General features: G+C 42.7%; 1 protein-coding gene and 1 long non-coding RNA gene across 23 annotated transcripts in view; one reads left to right on the forward strand and one right to left on the reverse strand.

Annotated features, from left to right (window-relative positions):
• RBFOX1 (RNA binding fox-1 homolog 1) overlaps positions 1-22,490 on the forward strand; it is a 2,204,510-nt gene that overhangs the window by 276,559 nt on the left and 1,905,461 nt on the right. The window lies entirely within an intron of this gene.
• Positions 1-22,490, reverse strand: part of LOC309614217 — a 272,619-nt gene that overhangs the window by 245,084 nt on the left and 5,045 nt on the right. The window lies entirely within an intron of this gene.

Here is a 22,490-nt window from a genome sequence, read left to right on the forward strand (position 1 = left end):
TATATGCGTTAATATATGATATTTATTTTTCTCCTTCTGACTTACTTCACTCTGTATGACAGTCTCTAGATCCATCCATGTCTCTACAAATGACGCAGTTTCGTTTCTTTTAATGGCTGAGGAATATTCCATTGTATATGTGTACCACATCTTCTTTATCCATTCATCTGTCGATGGGTATTTAGGTTGCTTCCATGACCTGGCTATTGTAAATAGTGCTGCAATGAACATTGGGGTGCATGTGTCTTTTTGAATTATGGTTTTCTCTGGGTATATGCCCAGTAGTGGGATCGCTGGGTCATATGGTAATTCTATTTTTAGTTTTTTAAGGAACCTCCATACTGTTCTCCATAGTGGCTGTATCAATTTACATTCCCACCAACAATGCAAGAGGGGTCCCTTTTCTCCACACCTTCTCCAGCATTTGTTGTTTGTAGATTTTCTGATGATGCTCATTCTAACTGGTGTGAGGTGATACCTCATTGTAGTTTTGATTTGCATTTCTCTAATGATTAGTGATGTTGAGCAGCTTTTCATGTGCTCTTGGCCATCTGTATGTCTTCATTGGAGAAATGTCTATTTAGGTCTTCTTCCCATTTTTGGATTGGGTTTTTTGTTTTTTTAATATTGAACTGCATGTGCTGTTTATATATTTTGGAGATTAATCCTTTGTCTGTTGATTCGTTTGAAACTATTTTCTCCCATTTTGAGGGTTGTTTTTTCGTCTTGTATATGGTTTCCTTTGCTGTGCAAAAGCTTTGAAGTTTCATTAGGTCCCATTTGTTTATTTTTGTTTTTATTTCCATTTCTCTAGGAGGTGGATCAAAAAAGATCTTGCTGTGATTTGTGTCATAGAGTGTTCTTCCTATGATTTCCTCTAAGAGTTTTATAGTGTCTGGTCTTACATTTAGGTCTCGAATCCATTTGGAGTTTATTTTTGTGTATGGTGTTAGGAAGTGTTCTAATTTCATTCTTTTACATGTAGCTGTCCAGTTTTCCCAGCACCACTTATTGAAGAGACTGTCTTTTCTCCATTGTATGTCCTTGCCTCCTTTGTCGTGGATTAGTTGACCATAGGTGCATGGGTTTATTTCTGGGCTTTCTATCCTGTTCCATTGATCTATATTTCTGTTTTTCTTCCAGCACCATATTGTCTTGATTACTGTAGCTTTGTAGTATAGTCTGAAGTCAGGGAGTCTGATTACTCCAGCTCCGTTTTTTTCCCTCAAGACTGCTTTTGCTATTCGGGGTCTTTTGTGTCTCCATACAAATTTTAAGATTTTTTGTTCTAGTTGTGTAAAAAATGCCATTGGCAGTTTGATAGGAATTGCATTGAATCTGTAGATTGCTTTGGGTAGTATAGTCATTTTCACAATATTGATTCTTCCAAGCCAAGAACATGGTATATCTCTCCATCTGTTGGTATCATCTTTAATTTCTTTCATCAGTGTCTTATAGTTTTCTACATACAGGTCTTTTGTCTCCCTAGGTAGGTTTATTCCTAGGTATTTTATTCTTTTTGTTGCAGTGGTAAATGGGAGTGTTTCCTTAATTTCTCTTTCAGATTTTTCATCATTAGTGTATAGGAATGCAAGAGATTTCTGTGCATTAATTTTGTATCCTGCCACTTTACCAAATTCATTGATTAGCTCTAGTAGTTTTCTGGTGGCATTTTTAGGATTCTCTATGTATAGTATCATGTCATCTGCAAACAGTGACAGTTTTACTTCTTGTTTTCCAATTTGTATTCCTTTTATTTCTTTTTCTTCTCTGATTACCGTGGCTAGGACTTCCAAAACTATGTTGAATAATAGTGGTGAGAGTGGACATCCTTGTCTTCTTCCTGAACTTAGAGGAAATGCTTTCAGTTTTTCACCATTGAAAATGATGTTTGCTATGGGTTTGTTGTATATGGCCTTTATTATGTTGAGGAAGGTTCCCTCTATGCCCACTTTCTGGAGAGTTTTTATCATAAATGGGTGTTGAATTTTGTCAAAAGCTTTTTCTGCATCAATTGAGATGATCATATGGTTTTTCTTCTTCAGTTTGTTAATATGGTGTATCACATTGATTGATTTGCATATATTGAAGAATCTTTGCATCCCTGAGATAAATCCCACTTGATCATGGTGTATGATCCTTTTAATGTGTTGTTGGATTCTGTTTGCTAGTATTTTGTTGAGGATTTTTGCATCTATATTCATCAGTGATATTGGTCTGTAATTTTCTTTTTTTGTAGTATCTTTGTCTGGTTTTGGTATCAGGGTGATGGTGGCCTCATAGAATGAGTTTGGGAGTGTTCCTTCCTTTGCAATGTTTTGGAAGAGTTTGAGAAGGATAGGTGTTAGCTCTTCTCTAAATGTTTGCTAGGATTCTCCTGTGAAGCCATCTGGTCCTGGACTTTCGTTTGTTGGAAGAGTTTTAATCACAGTTTCAATTTCATTACTTGTGATTGGTGTGTTCATATTTTCTATTTCTTCCTGGTTCAGTCTTGGAAGGTTATACCTTTCTAAGAATTTGTCCATTTCTTCCAGGTTGTCCATTTTATTGGCACAGAGTTGCCTGTAGCAGTCTCTTAGGATGCTTTGTATTTTTGCAGTGTCTGTTGTAACTTCTCCTTTTTCATTTCTAAGTTTATTGAAACTTTTTTTTCCCCTCTTTTTCTTGATGAGTCTGGCTAATGGTTTATCAATTTTGTTTATCTTCTCAAAGAACCAGCTTTTAGTTTTATTGATCCTTGCTATTGTTTTCTTTGTTTCTATTTCATTTATTTCTGCTCTGATCTTTATGATTTCTTTCCTTCTGCTCACTTTGGGTTTTGTTTGTTCTTCTTTCTCTAGTTCCTTTAGGTGTAAGGTTAGATTGTTTATTTGAGATTTTTCTTGTTTCTTGAGGTAGGCTTGTATAGCTATAAACTTCCCTCTTAGAACTGCTTTTGTCGCATCCCATAGGTTTTGGATCGTCGTGTTTTCATTGTCATTTGTCTCTAGATATTTCTTGATTTCCTCTTTGATTTCTTCAGTGATCTCTTGGTTATTTAGTAACGTATTGTTTAGCCTCCATGTGTTTGTGTTTTTTACGTTTTTTTCCCTGTAATTTATTTCTAATCTCATAGCGTTGTGGTCAGAAAAGATGCTTGATATGATTTCAATTTTCTTAAATTTACAAATGCTTGATTTGTGACCCAAGATGTGATCTATCCTGGAGAATGTTCCATGCACACTTGAGAAGAAAGTGTAATCTGCTGTTTTTGGATGGAATGTTTTATAAATATCAATTAAATCTATCTGGTGTATTGTGTCATTTAAAGCTTCTGTTTCCTTATTTATTTTCCTTTTGAATAATATGTCCACTGGTTTAAGTGAGGTGTTAAAGTCACCCACTATTATTGTGTTACTGTCGATTTCCTCTTATAGCTGTTAGCAGTTGCCTTATGTATTGAGGTGCTCCTATGTTGGGTGCATATATATTTATAATTGTTATATCTTCCTCTTGGATTGATCCCTTGATCATTATGTAGAGTCCTTCCTTGTCTCTTGTACCATTCTTTATTTTAAAGTCTATTTTATCTGATATGAGTATTGCTACTCCAGCTTTATTTTGATTTCCATTTGCATGGAATATCTTTTTCCATCCCCTCACTTTCAGTCTGTATGTGTCCCTAGGTCTGAAGTGGGTCTCTTGTAGACAGCATATATATGGGTCTTGTTTTTGTATCCATTCAGCAAGCCTGTGTCTTTTGGTTGGAGCATTTAGTCCATTCACGTTTAAGGTAATTACTGATATGTATGTTCCTATTACCATTTTCTTAATTGTTTTGAGTTTGTTTTTGTAGGTCCTTTTCTTCTCTTGTGTTTCCCACTTAGAGAAGTTCCTTTAGCATTTGTTGTAGAGCTGGTTTGGTGGTGCTGAATTCTCTTAGCTTTTGCTTGTCTGTAAAGCTTTTGATTTCTCCATCGAATCTGAATGAGATCCTTGCTAGGTATAGTAATCTTGGTTGTTGGTTCTTCCCTTTCATCACTTTAAGTATATCATGCCAGTCCCTTCTGGCTTGTAGAGTTTCTGCTGAGAAACCAGCTGTTAACCTTATGGGAGTTCACTTGTATGTTATTTGTTGTTGTTCCCTTGCTGCTTTCAATAATTTTTCTTTCTCTTTAATTTTTGCCAGTTTGATTACTATGTGTTTCAGCGTGTTTCTCCTTGGGTTTATCCTGTATGGGACTCGCTATGCTTCCTGGACTTGGGTGGCTGTTTCCTTTCCCATGTTAGGGAAGTTTTTGACTATAATCTCTTCAAATATTTTCTTGGGTCTTTTCTCTCTCTCTTCTCCTTCTGGGACCCCTATAATGCAAATGTTGTTGTGTTTAATGTTGTCCCAGAGATCTCTTAGGCTGTCTTCATTTCTTTTCATTCTTTTTTCTTTATTCTGTTCTGCAGCAGTGAATTCCACCATTCTGTCTTCCAGGTCACTTATCCGTCCTTCTGCCTCAGTTATTCTGCTATTAATTCCTTCTAGTGTATTTTTCATTTCAGTTATTGTATTGTTCATCTCTGGTTGTTTGTTCTTTAATTCTTCTTGATCTTTGTTAAACATTTCTTGCATCTTAATCTTTGCCTCCATTCTTTTTCTGAGGTCATGGATCATCTTCAGTATCATTTTTCTGAATTCTTTTTCTGGAAGGTTGCCTATCTCCACTTCATTTAGTTGTTTTTCTGGGGTTTTATCTTGTTCCTTCATCTGGTACATAGCCCTCTGCCTTTTCATCTTGTCTGTCTTTCTGTGAATGTGGTTTTTGTTCCACTGGTTACAGTATTGTAGTTCTTCTTGCTTCTTCTGTCTGCTCTCTGGTGGATGAGGCTATCTAAGAGGCTTGTGTAAGTTTCCTGATGGGAGGGACTGGTGGTGGGTAGAGCTGACTGTTGCTCTGGTGGGCAGAGCTCAGTAAAACTTTAATCCACTTGTGTGCTGATGGGTGGGGCTGGGTTCCCTCCCTGTTGGTTGTTTGGCCTGAGGTGACCCAACACTGGAGCCTACCCGGGCTCTTTGGTGGGGCTAATGGCAGACTCTGGGAGGGCTCCCGCCAAGGGGTACTTCCCAGAACTTCTGCTGCCAGTGTCCTTGTCCCCACGGTGAAACAGAGCCAGCCCCCGCCTCTGCAGGAGACCCTCCAACACTAGCAGGTTATGTCTGGTTCAGTCTCTATGGGGTCACTGCTCCTTCCCCTGGGTCCCAATGCACACACTACTTTGTGTGTGCCCTCCAAGAGTGGAGTCTCTGTTTCCCCCAGTCGTGTTGAAGTCCTGCAATCAAATCCCGCTAGCCTTCAAAGTCTGATTGTCTATGAATTCCAACTCCCGTTGCCGGACCCCCTGGTTGGGAAGACTGACGTGGGGCTCAGAACCTTCACTACCACTTCTGTGGTATAAGTGTTCTCCAGTCTGTGAGTCACCCACCCAGCAGTTATGGGATTTGATTTTATTGTGATTGCACCCCTCCTACCATCTCATTATGGCTTCTCCTTTGTCTTTGGATGTGGAGTATCTTTTTTGGTGAGTTCCAGTGTCTTCCTGTCGATGATTGTTCAGCAGTTAGTTATGATTCCGGCGTTCTTGCAAGAGGGAGTGAGAGCATGTCCTTCTACTCTGCCATCTTGAACCAATCTCCCTAATTCTTTTTTTTTTTTCCCTCTTTGAAATAAAGTTTATTGGATGATCCCAGAATTTTCTTTTGCAGGACTGCCAGCTATCAGCTTTCTTTACAGGAATTGTTTGCTTCAGGGCAATGTGCCCCAATTGGTTTCCAAATATGAATCCTTAGTACCGACTTCACATTGTTGCTATTTCTACTTTTTCTCTTCTACTTCCCCTGCACAAAAAACACACAGATTATTCCCATCTCTTGGTGCCCTGAAGATTATAGGCCTTGAGAAAGGAAGTGCATGCATTCTACCATTAGTTTTTTTTTTTTCCTTAAGACATTTTCTCTCCGTTTTGTGTGGTTTTATAACCTTACCCAAAATGACCGGCCTAAGTCTTCCCAGGCACCAACTCTTTTTTTTTTTCTTTTCTGTGTTCTTTTATTTATTTATTTATTTTAAAAATTAATTTTTATTGGAGTATAGTTGCTTTACAATGTTGTGTTAGTTTCTACTGTACAGCAAAATGAATCAGCCATACATACACATATATCCCCTCCCTTTTGGACTTCCTTCCCATTCAAATAAACTACTAATTCTTTAAGACCTCTCTTTAGTCTTATCTCATCCCATTCATTCATTCAACAACTCTTTATTAAGCTCCTGCTCTGTGCCAGGTACTGTAATGAATAAATGCTATAGTGATAGTGGTCGATATAGCTCCTATCTTCATGGAACTTGCAGTCTATTGGAAGAAGATATTAAAGGGGTAAACTAATAATCTTATAGTTACACAGTGTGTGTTGTGTGGTGAAGCAGTGGTAATAAGATGGGATAAAGACATTCAAAACGTGGGGAGCAGCATTCCAGGTGGCGGGAACTGCCTGTGTACAAGGAGGGAGAGGAGGTCAGTGTGTCTGAAATGGTGAGTGAAGGGAAGAAGATTGCAAAGGCAGAGAGTGGGGCTGATTGACCTAGGATCTTGTAGGCTGAGATAAAGGTTTTGGATTTCTTACCCATTAGAATTTTTTTCAGCTGAAAGTAGCAGAAATGTCAACTTGAAATGGCTTAAACACTAAGAAGATGAATACTTTCTCATAACAAGCAGTCTGGAGGCAGGGGAGTAGGGCCAACTCCTTTGAATGACTAACTAAACCCCCATCATCTTAGCCACCTTTCAGACATGAGTGTTCATGTGATCTAGTTTTGGCCAATGAGCTGGAAGTGAAGCTGCTCTGGAGTTTCTGGGAAAATTTTTATACTACTCTCTCCCTTCCTATTTCTTTCTGTCTGGACTGGGACAAGATGGCTAGAGCTACAGCAGCCACCTTGCAACATTGAGGGAAAAAGGCCATGTGGTAGATTTTATTCTTGATCGCATCTACTTGCTCTTCTCCTATAAGGATACTATATGTCCTCTTCTTCGTATCTGGCTTACCAAGTCTCCCTGTAGGAGAAGCATGCTTCTGTTCTCCATTGCTAGGCATGGACATATAACTTTGGCCAATAGGATGTGAGCAGATGTGAAGTTTGATTGTCTGAGCAGATGCCTTAAATGCAGTTGTGTGGCTAGATTTTTTTATTGGAATTCCCTTTGTCAGTAGCATGGTCATTGCCCATGTAGGGTCTGCTCCTTCAGTCTGCAGCCTGGAATGAAGTCACATGGGGCAGAGACACAGCCACCTGCAGCCTATATGTCCCTTGAGTGAGCCATGCATATTGTTGTTGAAGACCCCTTAGATTTCAGGGTCATCTGTCACTTTAGCAAAGTGGGTTAATAGAGGCCAAGAGGACACCCTGACCCACTCCTTGTTTCTGAAATTCTTATTTTGTGACAAAATCCCCTTTCTAAGTTGTTGTAGTCGAGTTTTCTGACCCTTGCAGCCAAAAGCATTCCCAACTGAGATGAGGAGTTACAGGGTTGGTTGACTCAGAGGCCAGTGGAATCACCAGGACCCCAAGCTCCTTTCGTCTTTCCATTTGCTATGCCTTGTGTATTCTCAAGCGAAGCCCACTCAAGTCTAGAAACCTGTACAATTACTGCCTTGGGTCCAACAATCCATGCAGACTCAAAAACTTCTGCTGGGGAAAATAAAAGACTGTCCCAGCCATGCACATTGATTTTAGCATCTAAAAGTAATTTCTTAGAAGTCTCCAGCAGACATCTTGCTCCCTCCCCCACCCCTCCCCCACCCCACTATCTCATTGAACTGAACTGGTTAACACGCCCATCCCTAATAGCACTTAGGTTGGTAAGTGAGAACACCATGATCGGTCTAGGTAGATTAGAATTTCGCAGAATCACATGGGGACAGGTGGACCCCACCATGGAAGGGAAACTTACCGCTGGATGAGCAAGCAATAGTATCTGCTAGGATCTCCTCTGGAAGCCATTTCTGACTCCAGGACAGGGTTAGGCGCTTCTATCCCCTGTTCTCAAATACCCCAGGTACTCATCTTTTTTTATACTGGACTGCAATGCTATTATTTACTAACATGTCCGTCACCCCAGGAAGTTCATATCTTATCCCTCTCTGTACACCAGCATTTGTCCAGAGCCTGGCAGATAGCAGGTACCCACTAAATGTTGAGATGGATGGGTGGAGAAGGTGACCCATTGGAGCTGTCAGACTATGAAGGGGCTGGGTAGGGAAAAGACTGGCTAGGTGGTAAGATACACGAAGGCAGTGACTTCTCACCTCTGTATTCTCAGTGCCCAGGATTTAGTGGGTGGGGGGTTCAGGAAATGTTTGTTGAGTGAATATTTGTGTACATGCTGGAGGCAGCCAAATCCTCCGGGATAATTATCCTGCTTCATTCACCTTTAAGGAGCTGTCTCCATTTTTGAAGTAAAGTCCACAAAGGAGTTAAGATCTGGGTTCAAGTTTTGACTCTTTTTTGTTGTGTGACCTTGAGCAAGTCATTATGTCTCTTTGAGCCTCTGTTTGTTCATCTGTAAAATGGGGCTAATAATAGGTCTTATCTCAATGTCATAATGTGTGTGAAGCTCTTTACATATCTAGAGTGTGGTTAGCTCTCAAGAAATAGTGCTTTCCCTTCTCACTGCCTCCAAGGTGGGCAGAGGATTTGGAAGTGGGGAGGGAACAAGCTGCAGAGCCCCCTGGAAGACAAAGCAGAGGGTCCTTTAGAGGCAGCACTGAGGGGCTATTGCATTATCCTGGTTCTACTAAACAGCTGACCAGAGGTCAGCAACCCCTTGCCTCCTGCTGGCCCAGGACAAGAAAATGGTCTTTAAGTGTGGTGCCTGTTTAAAGCTAGACAATCCACTGACACCTCATAAACTGTGCTGTTAGTAATTTAAAGGGTTTGTGGTTGAGAAAGTGCCAAATTCCTTCCACCAGCCCCACAGGATGCAGCAAAGACACACTCTGGGAGAACCTATTAAAGAAAACTAAATGTGAGATAGGCGGTCATTAAAAGCTGAAACCAAGCCAAGCTTTTCAGCTTCCTGAGCATCTGTGCTTCGTGTCCAGACCACGATTACCTGAGCAGAGTGTAGACCTCTGTCAGCTGGTGTTATTGGAGGAGAACCACACTCTGAAACTCCTAACTCACTCCCCACTGTTAAGCCATTATTCCTTTGGGTCAAAGCATTGCCCTCAATAAGCTCTTCTTTTAAAATTCTCTGGGGAGGGCCAACCCAGTAAGTCACTTAAAAATGTGTGAATTTCCTGATTAATTGGAGAGTTGGCCTGCCAGGATTTCTTGGGTCCTCTGGGGCTTCAGGAGCCCTGAAGTGGAACTTAAGGGAACAGAGGGATGGTTTAACTTCAGCAAAGCCTCTCCTTCCTCCGTAGAAGTTTGCTTGCTTCTGGCTGCTCTTCTTTTGTTCCCTCAGGCTTGGCATCCTTCCTCATTCCCCAGGACCTTTGCACACAAGGTTCCAGCTGCCTGGCTTGATCATCCCTCCTCCTTTTCACTTCATTAATTCCTGTTCCTCATTCTGCTTTCAGCCCCTTCATCGTTTCCTCGGGGAGACCTTCCTGATGAGTCCCCCACTCTCCCTTATCCTCTCACCCCACCAGCTGCATTTCTTTCAGACACAATATCTTTGTTGTAATTTTAAATTTGTGTGATTGTGTTATTAATATCTGTCTTCCCCAAGAAAGCTTAACATTTATCAGGGCAAGGAATTTGTTTGTTCTTTCTCAGCACTGCTTTCCTGGTGCCTAACACGTAGGTGCTCAATAAATATGTTGACTAGATGAATGGAAAGAGGGTTGGAATGTTCCCAGGGAAGAATGTCTTGTCAGGTGGCCCAGGGTCTTGCCTTCCTCCTTCCAGGGTTAGGGACTTGGTCTGATCACTGGCCCTCAGTTGAGCAGATGTGGGGATTAATAATCAACCCTGACATTTATGAAGTGCTTCTAAGAGTTTTACATGAGCTATCTCAGTTGTTTCACACAACAGCCCTATGAGGTGGGTACTATTACTCTGATTTTACAGTGGAAGATACAGGCACAGAGGGGGTGAGTGGCTTACACAAGGTCACACAGGAAGGGTGGAGCTCCAGTTCACACCCAGACAGGCCAGATCTAGAGCCCGCACTTTTTTTTTTTTTTAATTTTATTTATTTATTTATTTATTTATTTTGGGCCGTGTTGGATCTTCGTTTCTGTGCGAGGGCTTTCTCTAGTTGCGGCGAGCAGGGGGCCACTCTTCATCGCGGTGCACGGGCCTCTCACCATCGCGGCCTCTCTTGTTGCGGAGCACAGGCTCCAGACGCGCAGGCTCAGTAGTTGTGGCGCACGGGCCCATTTACTCCGTGGCATGTGGGATCTTCCCAGACCAGGGCTCGAACCCGTGTCCCCTGCATTGGCAGGCAGACTCTCAACCACTGTGCCACCAGGGAAGCCCTAGAGCCCGCACTTTTAACACAGTGATTCAGTCTAACAGAGCTCCCTGGTTGGTGCATACACCAAGTGCTGACTTTTTAATTAATGTTCAATATGACATAAAAGGTCCAAGGCTTGCCTCTTTCCTTGAAGGCAGGCCTCCTGTAAACCAAATTGTCATGTGAAATCTGCTTGGGAAGCATGACCGCAGAGAGAGGGGAACGGGTGTCAAGACTGATGCTTGGGGACCGTATGACTGTGACAGTCTGTTCCACAGTAGGTGGACCCAGTCCTGGGACTGGAGGACACTGACCCCTGGGCAGTGCGTGGTGGACGCTGCCAGTCGCTCTGTTTCCCTTTTCTCAGTCCCCTTGGCTGCTCAGGCCCCTGCCTGCTTTCAGGGAGGCTGAGGCCACAGCCTGGATCCAACTAAGCCACATGGGTTGGGAGCTACTCTGCCTCTGGGTTGACTCTGCCTGTCTCTCTGTCTTGATATTTGTATGTTTATTTTATAATTAAACTTTTAGAAGGAAGCTTTAGTTTCCCCTAGTTTCCAGAGTCTTCTATGTCCTGGCTGCAACCCTAAGCAACAGGAACCGTTTCCTCTCCCTTTTATGAGGCTCAGAGAGGCTAGGTAATTTTCCCGAGGCCGTACAGCCAAAGGAGCAGGGCTGTCATCCAAACCCAGGTCTGTTTGATTGCAGCGTCTGAACAGCTCACCCCTGCTGCACCCCTCTGTCTCCTCCAGGATAAACCTACATTTTAGAAAGCCCACGGTCAAGTGCCTGGTGTGCGGTAACCATCCATAAAGCATTTGTGGCAACATATGTGTCATTGTGCGTAAGAGTGTGGGCTTTGAAGTAAGACTGCATGGTTGGGAATCCAAATCTGATGGGTTGTGTGACCTTGGGCATGTTTGCTAGCCTCTCCAAGCCTCGGTTTCCTCATCTGGGCAGTGGGGTAATAACAGCAATAGTCCTTCATGGGATTTCTGGGAGGATTAAAGGGGTTAGTGAATAACTATCACAGTGTCAGTGGGGGCTCTTTCAGTAATCGCGACAAAAACTCAACTCTCACGTTTTTAAAGGGAATTAGGTGGCCCATTAACTGGAAAGGCTGGTGGTAAATTGAAGCTTGAGGCTTGGCTGGATTCAGTGGTTGTTTCCTTCTCTGAGCGCTGACTTTGGCCATGGTGGGTCCTGAGCATTCCAGGCCCCTGTTATCAGGTGTGACCACGTCTACCTCCTTAACGGCGCAGACAGAGGCCCCAAGCCGGGGCCCATTACTTCTGCCCATCCTACTTCAGATCATGTGCCCATTTTTGAGAAATTCTCTGTCGTGGCCAGCGCAAGGTGGTACATGACTCCGTCTCCTGGGTTCAAGAGGAAACAACCCCATCAGAACCAAATTGTCAGAGAAATGGGGAGGAGTGATTCCCAAATCAGGGTGAATGGACACTGGGTGAGGAACTGGTAAATGGCCACTTGATACCATTATTACTGTCATCATCATTATCATCATCACCTTTGTTGCTCAGTCCCCCATGATAATCTGGTTGGGTTAAATAGGTGTGTGAATGTGAAAGAGAACAAGTCATTATTTCACATCCATTTACTGGACGCTAATACTTTTGCTCACATTTCATTGGCTAGGACTCAGTTACATGACCACACCCAACTGCAAGGGAGGCTGGGAAATGGAGTTCATAACCCTCCCACACAGCATCCTCCATGCTCTTTCCTCTTCTGCTGGCTGGATGCAGATGAGAATGGCCATTGTGGGAGCCACATGTTGGAGACGGCGATGGAAAGATGGAAACAAGATGGAAAGAGCCCAGATCCCTGCATCACTGCGGGAGGAGAGCTTCTTTCTGACCTAGAATAGTTGTTTTGGACTTTATGTGAGCAAGAAATATTTTTCTATTGTGGTTGAGCCATTATCTGTGCAGGGGCTTGTTTGTTACAGCCCCCAGTGTTGCCTCTCACTAACACAGTGCCTCATCACCCTCGCTTCTCCCCTGCCTCCCACTGGCGGACAGGGGAGTGGTTAGGGAGTTCTTGGTCCTGAGTCTGAGCAGCAGACATGTGAGAGAGCCGCAGGAGACTTGGTTCCTACAAGTAGCTCCTGATCTCTCCTGGAATCCTCACACTTTGTGTTTGAGGGAGCCTTAAGAGGCCCCGTACGTGACAATCCATTGTCATGAGCCTTTGGGTTTTGTCTTTGATACCCCAGGTAACAAAATGGGCTTATCCAAGAAAATATTAGGTCAGTTTAATTGTAAAACATAGAGGCCCCCCTGAGAGCATGCACAGCAACTTCTACCTTTATGAGAGATTTTACGACTCCAAATTGCCTGTCAGGATGTTTAAACAGCCCCTTGGAGCATCCAGTAGTGCCCTCATAGTCATTACATACCACTAATGGGTGCTGAGCTTTCCAAACACCTATTTACTGCGTGGATTTAGTCATCCCGGAGGACCTATTTCTAATTAAATAATACATGATTTCAAAGTGTCTAAGTACAGTGTAGGTGCCAGGGCTGTCCTTCTGGGTCCTAAGGTTCTCTAGCTACAGACATTCCCATGAGCTTCCTTGATGGGGACCAGAGAAACTTTCCTCTTTGCCAGAGTTTTGAAGCAACATTGTCTGTCCGTTTTCCTTGGGAAAGTGTAGGAAATGCAGACTCCTAGGCTCCACCCTAGAGAGTCTGACTCAGTAGGTCTGCTGTGTGAAACCTGCACTTTTAAGAAGCAGATCCAAGTACTTCCTTCATTCCATGAATATGAATTGCATACTTATCTTGGGTCAGGCCCTGTGCTATATCTGAGAACAGAGCAGACCAGATTGCTCTCTGTGTGGCATTTACTGCCTAAAAGGGACAGAATGGTAAGGCAGTGCAACTTGTGGTCCTGCATATTTCCCCTGCAGTTCTTTATTTCTTTTTTGGCTTCACCCTGACTGATCCCTAATTCTCTAATTTTCCAACTATTACCCCGAAACTTGATTGTCTAGTTGCATACAGCAGAGTAACCACTGGCTCCCCCACTCCCTCCTTGGGTCTCGTGCTTGGGCCAAAGACCCCCCCTTTCCCTCCCTCCAACCCCTGTAGGATTTCCTCCTCAGAGCAAGTCAGGTGGACAGAAGGCTCTCCTAGGCTGTGCAACTATGTGCAAAGTGTCTCACCTTTCAAGGCCTCACTTGCCCCATCTCTAAAATGGAGATGATCATAATTTACCTGCCTGAGGGTGCATGACCTTAAGACCCCCTTTATTATGGTTTGAATTGTGCCCCACCCCCAAATTCATATGTTGACGTCTTAACTCCCAGCACCTCAGAAGGTGACCTTATTTGGAAATAGGGTCATTGCAGATGTAATTAGTTAAGATGAGGTCATACTAGAGTAGGGTGGGACCCTAATCCAATATGACTGGTGAACTAGTGTCCTTATAAAAGGGGAAATTTGGACACAGACACAGGAGAATACCATGTGAGGACTGGAGTTATCCTATCACAAGTCAAGAAACACCAACGATTGCCAGAAAACTGCCAGAATCTAGGAGAGAGGCCTGGAACAGATCCTTCCCTTAGCCCTCAAATAGAACCAACCCTGATGAGACCTTGATTTCAGACTTCTGGCCTCCAGGACTGTGATACAGTGCATTTCTGTTAAGGCACACAGTTTGCGGCACTTTGTTATGGCAGCGCTGGTGAATGAGTATACCTTTTGAGCCTGAGATATTTTATTCTTGAGCACAGTTGTAAGGACCTCATTCCTAGCAGTCCAAGGGCCTGGGCCCACGTGCCCACACCATGCTGAGGTCTGCAGCAAGACAGCATCCTGATGTGATGATGAAGATGGTTATGACATCCCCACCTACTGTTCATTGACTGCTGTTATTGTGCCTGGTGCTTCTCTCATTTACTGCTCTTCTCCATCCTGTGAGGTGACCTCTAGAAGCCCATTTTAGGGATATAGAATTGAGGTTCAGAGATATGGAAGTGACCTGTCCAAGGACAAGCAGCTACTAATTGGGAGAATCAGGATGTGAACCCAGATCGCTTGACTCTAAGGCATAGCAGCTTCAACTACTACCCTGTAAAGCCTCCAGGCTCTCCTCTGTATATTGGTGTTCAGTAGGAATTTCTCTCTACGGCAGGGTTTCTTAACATCGACACTATTGCCATTTCAGTTCAAGGAATTCTTTGCTGTGGAGGCTGTCCTGTGCATTGTAGAATGTTTAGCAGCTTGCGTGGCCTCTATCCACGAGGTGCTAATAGCACATCCTCCCGTCCCTAGTTGTGACACCAAAAATGTCTCCAGACATTGCCAAGTGTCCCTTGGGGGGCAACACTGCTTCAATTTAGGACCCCTGCTTCAAGGGATGTATCTTTTAAAATTACTGTCCATTTGGTCCAGGAGAAATGTTATCAGGCAGTAGGACATTTTAGAGCATGTTCAGAGTGGGGCTTCTCCACTGTGCATAAGAAATGCTGTCCAGCCTGGAGGGCGGGAGCCTGTTAGCCCACACACTGCAGGCTTTCTGGGGTGAGCTGTAGCTCCAGGAAAGAGGCAGAGAAAGGAAAGGCTGGGGTTCTGTGGCCAATCTTGGTTACTCTTTGTGCATGTGGCCATAGATCTTTAAAGTGTGGAGGAAGAGAATTGGGAACTCCCATAGACCCAGGAATGGGGGAAATAGAATTAGTTTATTTCTTTAGCTCATTATTTAATTCATTTCTTAAGTACCTTTTCGCATGGGACAATGATGAAGGACTTTCTTTAAGAACTGTGTTTGAGTCTTGGCTCTGCTGCATCCTAACTGGTGACCTTGGGCATGTGTCTTAACATCTCAATTTTCTCACCTGTGCGATAGGACTAATCACACCACGTACCTTAAGGGGTTGTCGTGAGGATTAAACGAATCAATGTATTTATTTAAGGTGCTTAAATCTTGCCTGGTGCAGTGTAAGAGCTCATCAAATATGTAGCTTTTATGAGGTCTCATTTCCAGTGGAGGAGCTAGGTTATAGGGACACAGCAAGCTCTTCCTGAGCAGGGTTTCTCAACCTTGGTGCTGTTGACATGTGGGGCTAGACAGTTCTTTGTGGTGGGAGCTGTCCTGTGCCTTGTGGGATGTTGAGCAGCATCCCTGGCCTCTACCCACTACATACCAGTAGCACTCTCTTCCTCTAGTTGTGAAAACCAAAGATGTCTCTGGATAGTGCCAAGTGTTCTTGGGGGACAAAATTACCCTTAGTTGAGAACCACTGTTCTAGACTGTATTAAAATAAGTTCCTTGAGGCCTTCCTACCCAGCAGCAACATCACCTTGGAGCTTGTTAGAAATGCAGAGTTGCAAACCCTGTCCCAGCTTTACTGATCAGAACCTGCATTTCAACAAGATCCCCAGGCAAGTCAGATGCATCCTGAAGCTTGAGGAGCAGGGCTTTCAGGAGCAGATCCAAAGGGCACAGCTCAGAGTAGGCACCGGGTTCGTTGAATGAATAAATAAGTGAATTGTGACCAAGATAAAAATTCTTCCCTTAAAATTCTAACAGTCACCTGCATTTTCCACTACCATGCTCTGAGCTTGTGGGCTCAGACACAGGCCTGAGGTCAGTGCTTTATCAATGGCTTTACCCAGGAATCCTAATTCACCCAGGCCCTCCTAGATCAGGGTGAATTGGGGTGATGGGTGGTGGAGCAGGTAGAGGTAGCTGTGGACAGAGTTGTGAAGTCTATGCAGTGTATTCCCAGCCCCTGAGTGGGTTATGCCCCTTCCTTTTCCATCTGGAGACCTTGATATGAACGATCTGGGGTGGAGACCTGGAATCAATGTTTTTAAATGCTTCCAAGATCATCATAGTGATGGCTGAGGAGCTAAAGCATATAAATAAATAATATCCTCCTATTTTTTTTTTTAAAGTTTGTGTTGCAGTGAGCTTATAAGAGAACACATTGGAAGTAGCTTCAGATGTAGTAGCTTCAGGATTTTTTCTTGTTTTGCCCCTAAAAGTGCAGCAAGTGTGAATGGAGCAGGAGAAGCAGCATTTCTCATGGCAGGCAGGAGGAGGAGGCAAAGAGGAAGGTGGACGCATTTAGAAGGGAGGTAAACACTATCCCAGCCCAGGGGCTGGTGACTTTGAACTGGTGCATGAAGGCAATTCACTGAGCCCCTTTTGCAAGCCTCAGTTCTGAAATGTCAAGCAGAATTGTGGAGACTGAACACTAATGCTTTGAGAAACAAGAGTTATGTTTTAATAGGGCTTGTGATAGCTGCTGAGCCAATTGCAAGAGGAAATGTGCCTTAATAAATACTCTTGATGGTGGTGATGAGAATTATCCTTCAGTGTGGATAATCTTGCTGAGGAGGAGATGATGGGCTGCTGCAGGTAGACCGAGGGAGTCTCCCTGCTTAAAAACACATTTTTCTGTTGGTGGCATGTGTGCGCGTGTGAACAGGACATTTAAAGTCTGAGCAGACTCCATGACAACTTCAAATAGAGGCTTGGCTGAAATCCCTCCTGGGCCCCAGTAGCCATCTCAGCATGGATGAGATATTATCAACTCCTGATGAAGATTGATTTTAAAATAACTGGGTTCTCGAAGATCCTAATTCTGGAAATCAATTAGATTAATCGACCTTGTAAAATGACCGTGCAGAATGTGTTTCAAGGTTACTGGGAAAATTCTGAACCCATCAGAGTGATTAGCTCACTGAGTGTGAGGTGGTCTGTGCGGTTGGTGTGTTTGATTTGGTTTACAGTGTGGCTTCGAAATGGAGCTGATTTACCTTCTCCCAAGGTGCACTGGGTAGGGGTTCTCATTAGAGTTCTTAGATGCAAGAGACAGAAAGGAACACTGGTTGATTTTGGAGAACAGGAATTCCTGAGATGGTGACGAGGAGCCCACACAGTCAGAGGCCGCATAGCCAAGGTCATTGCCTAAAGTCACACAATTAAACTAGTCACAACAGGAGGGGTTTTCTTAAACATAAGAAGAAGGCTGCAGATGCTCTGTGACCCCAGAAAATGCTAAATGTTCAGTATAGTGGAATAAACATTCATTCATTCACTCAAAATATTCATTGAGGGCTTACTATGAGCCAGTTCCGTGTGCTTGGGAAATCACAGTGAGCAAAACAGAAGAAAATAGCTATTCTCACAGGGCTTATGTTCTATTGGGGAGAGACAGAAAAGAAATAAGTTATGGAGCTGTGTTGACCAATATGGTAATCACTAGCCATGTGCAGCTACTTAAATGTAGACAATTGATTTAAATTAAATAAAATTAAACATCCAGTTCCTCAGTCATGCTAGACACATTTTAAGTGGTCAATATCCTATGTGGCTAGTGGCCACTGTATTGGACAGCTCATAAACTCAGAGTCCAAAATCTCATCAGTTCATCTAAATTATCCAAATTCAGTATGGGGAGGCTATGAGTATGATCCATCCTGGAGGACAATTCCTTCCCATCTGTGGACCTGTGAAACTATAGAAAGAAGTTATCTGTTCCCAAAGCACAATTGTGGGGCAGGCATGGGATAATAACTATAGGCATTCTCGTTCAAAAGGGGAGAAAATGGAAGGTCAAAAGGAATCACCAGTCCTAGGCAATATATAAAACCAGCCAAGAAAATTCCATAAGGTTTTGAGCCCCAGGAATAATCCTCTGATTTGTAGCTCCACCCTTCAGATTCATAGCTCTGCCTTCTAGGCTCATGGCTCTGCCCTGTGGGTCATCCTTCCTTTTTCATGAAAGGTAGCAAGTATTTTGCAATTGAATAGTTTTATCAGTGTGTTTCTTGACTATAGAATTTGGGGGACTGACAGTCTTCTTTCATTTTGTACTCTCCTTTCAGTCCAAGCTGGCAGTGTTTCTGCTGATATAAGTTTCTTAAGAACTTTGTGGAACTCTCTTGTTTGTCACCAGGATTCACTGCATTAGACAAGAGGCTTGTTCATAGATATTTCTGAGATAATCTCTAATTTTGGCTTCTGCTGAGATGGCTTAAGGGGCCTAGGAGTCACACCCTAAGTCTTTTCAAAGAGCCTTTCTTAACTGAATTTTTCAAACCTGAAAATTTTACCTTCCTGCTGAATTAGCAAGACGTACAGCCACACACTTGGCTTTTTCTCTAGAGCACCCTCTCCTGAGTGTGAATCTCTTAATTTTAGCATCTTTTGCCATCTGGGTAGGCTTAGAAGTTCCCAGATCATTCAGTCCTGCTTTTTTTCCTTATCAGTTTTTCCCTCAATTTGTTTCTCTCCTCTCATATTTTACAATAAGCAAGCATCAAGAAAAAAACTGGTTGCACCTTCAACACTTTGCTTGGAATTATTTAAATATTCAGGGTCGTTGTTTATAAGTTCTGCTTTCCACAGAACGGCAGAAAACATTCTGCTAAACTTTCTGTCGCTGTATAACATCTTAACCCCAGTTTTCAATAACATGCTCCTCACTTCCTTCTGAGTACCCACTGGCAGCATCCTTAATGCTCATGTTTCTCATATTTCTACCAACAGTCTGTTCATCTTGAGTTAGATATTCTCTAAGGCAATTTGGGTTTTCCTATAAGGCTCCTCACTTCCTTCTGAGCCCTCACCAGCAGTGTCTTTGACATCCATATGTGTACTAACACTCTGTTCAGGGTGACCTAGGCTACTTCTATCATGGTCCTTAAAATTCTTCTAGTCTCTACTCATTGCCCAATTCCAAAGCCACTTGCACATTTTTAGGTGTTTGTTATCGTAGCACTTCACTTCTAGGTACCAAAATCTGTATTAGTTTTCTATTACTGCTCTAACAAATTACCACAAATGTAGTGGCTTAAAAGAAAACACATTTATTATCTTATGGTTCTGTAGGTCAGAAGTCTGGCATGGGTCTTACTGGGTTGAAATCAAGATGTTGGCAGGGCTTCCTTCCTTCGTGGAGGCTCTAGGAAGGAATCTGTTTTCTTGCTCATTTGGGTTGTTGGTAGAATTCCGTTCTTTGTGGTTATAGGATTGAGGCCCCTATTTTTCTGGCTGCAAACTGAAGGTTGTTTCTAGACTCTAGAAGCCGTTGTACTCCTTGGCTGTGTCCTCCTCCCTCCGAATTCAAAGCCAGCAGTGGTGGATTGAATCCTTCTCACGTCACATCTTTCTGAATCTTTCTTGACTCAACTGGAAATATGTTCTCTGCTTTTAAGGACTCATGTGATTAGGTTGAGCTGACCTGGCTAATCCAGGCTAATCTCCTTATCTCAAGGCCCATGCCTTTAATAACATACGCAAATGTGATTTTACCATGTAGGGTAACATATTCACAGATTCTGGAGATTAGGATGTGGACATCTTTTGGGAGTCATTCTGCCTGTCCTAAGAGTCTTACAGAGTTTTTCCATACTCACTGAAAGCTGTAACCCTCAGTACTCAGGTCAAGGGAAGAGCCACAGAGATACCAAGGACCTCTCCTTCTCATGTCTTTGAGGACACACCAACCTGGGCTCTGGAGGCACAAAGCTGTGGTTGACTGGGGCAGGGTCATTTATGGAGACATTGATAACCAGAAAGTCTGTGCTCTAGGAAAAGAGGGTGAAGGCATGAAACATAGAGGCTGAGAGCCTGAACTTGTCAGATACGTATGGATTTAAATTCCAGCTTGTCCACTTGACTTTGAACAATTTATTGAACAAGAAACAATTGAACAAGTTAATTAACTTCTTTGAGGCTTGGTCTTCTCATCTGTAAATGGGTATGATGAAAATACCTATGTCAAGAGTAACTGTTGGAAGAGGATTCAGCAGAACAAACCCTGTGAAGCTTTACTGTCATGTCTGCCGCACACAGGTGGCTTTCTGAGGGCCCTTGAAGAAGAGGTTGGGAGATGTATGCTGATCTTTGAAATGCTACAGAGGATACACAAGATAGCGCCTTTCAGCCTTCCTTGTGCCTGACTAGGGACTCATAACCTTAAGACACCATTGTGGCTTCAGGAACAGCAGGAAATGTGGGGAGAGAATGGGTCCAGGGGGAGGCCCTGGGGATGCTGCAAAGTGCATAGGGACCTGAGCTTCATCTCCAAGGGATAATGTGTGGGAATAACTTTATATCCCTGATTATTTTTTTTAAACATCTTTATTGGAGTATAATTGCTTTACAATGGTGTGTTACTTTCTGCTGTATAACAAAGTGAATCAGATATATGTATACATATATCCCTATATTCCCTCCCTCTTGTGTCTCCCTCCCACCCTCCCTATCCCACCCCTCTAGGGCGGGCACAAAGCACCAAGGTGATCTCCCTGTTCTATGCAGCTGCTTCCACTAGCTATCTATTTTACATTTGGTAGTGTATATATGTCACTGCCACTCTCTCACTTCGTCCAAGCTTACCCTTCCCCCTCCCTGTGTCCTCAAGTCCATTCTCCACGTCTGTGTCTTTATTCCTGTCCTGCCCCTAGGTTCTTCAGAACCATTTTTTTTTTTTTTTAGATTCAATATATATGTGTTAGCATACAGTATTTGTTTTTCTCTATCTGGCTTACCTCACTCTGTATGACAGTCTCTAGGTCCATCCACCTCACTGCAAATAACTCAATTTTTGTTTCTTTTTATGGCTGAGTAATATTCCATTTTATATATGTGCCACATCTTCTTTATCCATTCATCTGTCGATGGACACTTAGGTTGCTTCCATCACCTGGCTATTGTAAATAGTGCTGCAATGAACATTGTGGTACATGACTCTTTTTGAATTATGGTTTTCTCAGGGTATATGCCCCGAGTGGGATTGCTGGGTCATATGGTAGTTCTGTTTTTAGTTTATTAAGGAACCTCCATACTGTTCTCCATAGTGGCTGTATCAATTTACATTCTGACCAACAGTGCAAGAGTGTTCCCTTTTCTCCACACCCTCTCCAGCATTTATTGTTTGTAGATTTTTTGATGATGGCCATTCTGACCGGTGTGAGGTGATATCTCACTGTAGTTTTTGATTTGCATTTCTCTAATGATTAGTGATATTGAGCATCCTTTCATGTGTTTGTTGGCAATCTGTATATCTTCTTTGGAGAAGTTTCTATTTAGGTCTTCTGCCCATTTTTGGATTGGGTTTTTGTTTTATTGATATTGAGCTGCATGAACTGCTTGTATATATTGGAGATTAATCCTTTGTCAGTTGCTTCATTTGCAAATATTTTCTCCCATTCTGAGGGTTGTCTTTTCATCTTGTTCATGGTTTCCTTTGCTGAGCAAAAGCTTTGAAGTTTCATTAGGTCCCATTTGTTTATTTTTGTTTTTATTTCCATTTCTCTAGGAGGTGGGTCAAAAAGGATCTTGCTGTGGTTTATGTCATAGAGTGTTCTGACTATGTTTTCCTCAAAGAGTTTGATAGTGTCTGGCCTTCCATTTATGTCTTTAATCCATTTTGAGTTTATTTTTGTGTATGGTGTTAGGAAGTGTTCTAATTTCATTCTTTTACATGTACCTGTCCAGTTTTCCCAGCACCAATTATTGAAGAGGATGTCTTTTCTCCATTGTATATTCTTGACTCCTTTATCAAAGATAAGGTGACCATATGTGCGTGGGTTTATCTCTGGGCTTTCTATCCTGTTCCATTGATCTATATTTCTGTTTTTGTGCCACTACCACACTGTCTTGATTACTGTAGCTTTGTAGTATAGTCTGAAGTCAGGGAGCCTGATTCCTCCAGCTCCATTTTTCTTTCTCAAGGTTGCTTTGACTATTCGGGGTCTTTTCTGTTTCCATTCAAATTGTGAAATTTTTTGTTTTAGTTATGTGAAAAATGCCATTGGCAGTTTGATAGGGATTGCATTGAATCTGTAGATTGCTTTGGGTAATATAGTCATTTTCACAGTGTTGATTCTTCCAATCCAAGAACATGGAATATCTCTCCATCTGTTGGTATCATCTTTAATTTCTTTCATCAGTGTCTTATACTTTTCTGCATACAGGTCTTTTGTCTCCTTAAGTAGCTTTATTCCTTGGTATTT

This window comes from Balaenoptera borealis, assembly GCF_965194805.1.
Source record: "Balaenoptera borealis genome assembly, chromosome: 16".
Taxonomy (NCBI): Eukaryota; Metazoa; Chordata; class Mammalia; order Artiodactyla; family Balaenopteridae; genus Balaenoptera; species Balaenoptera borealis.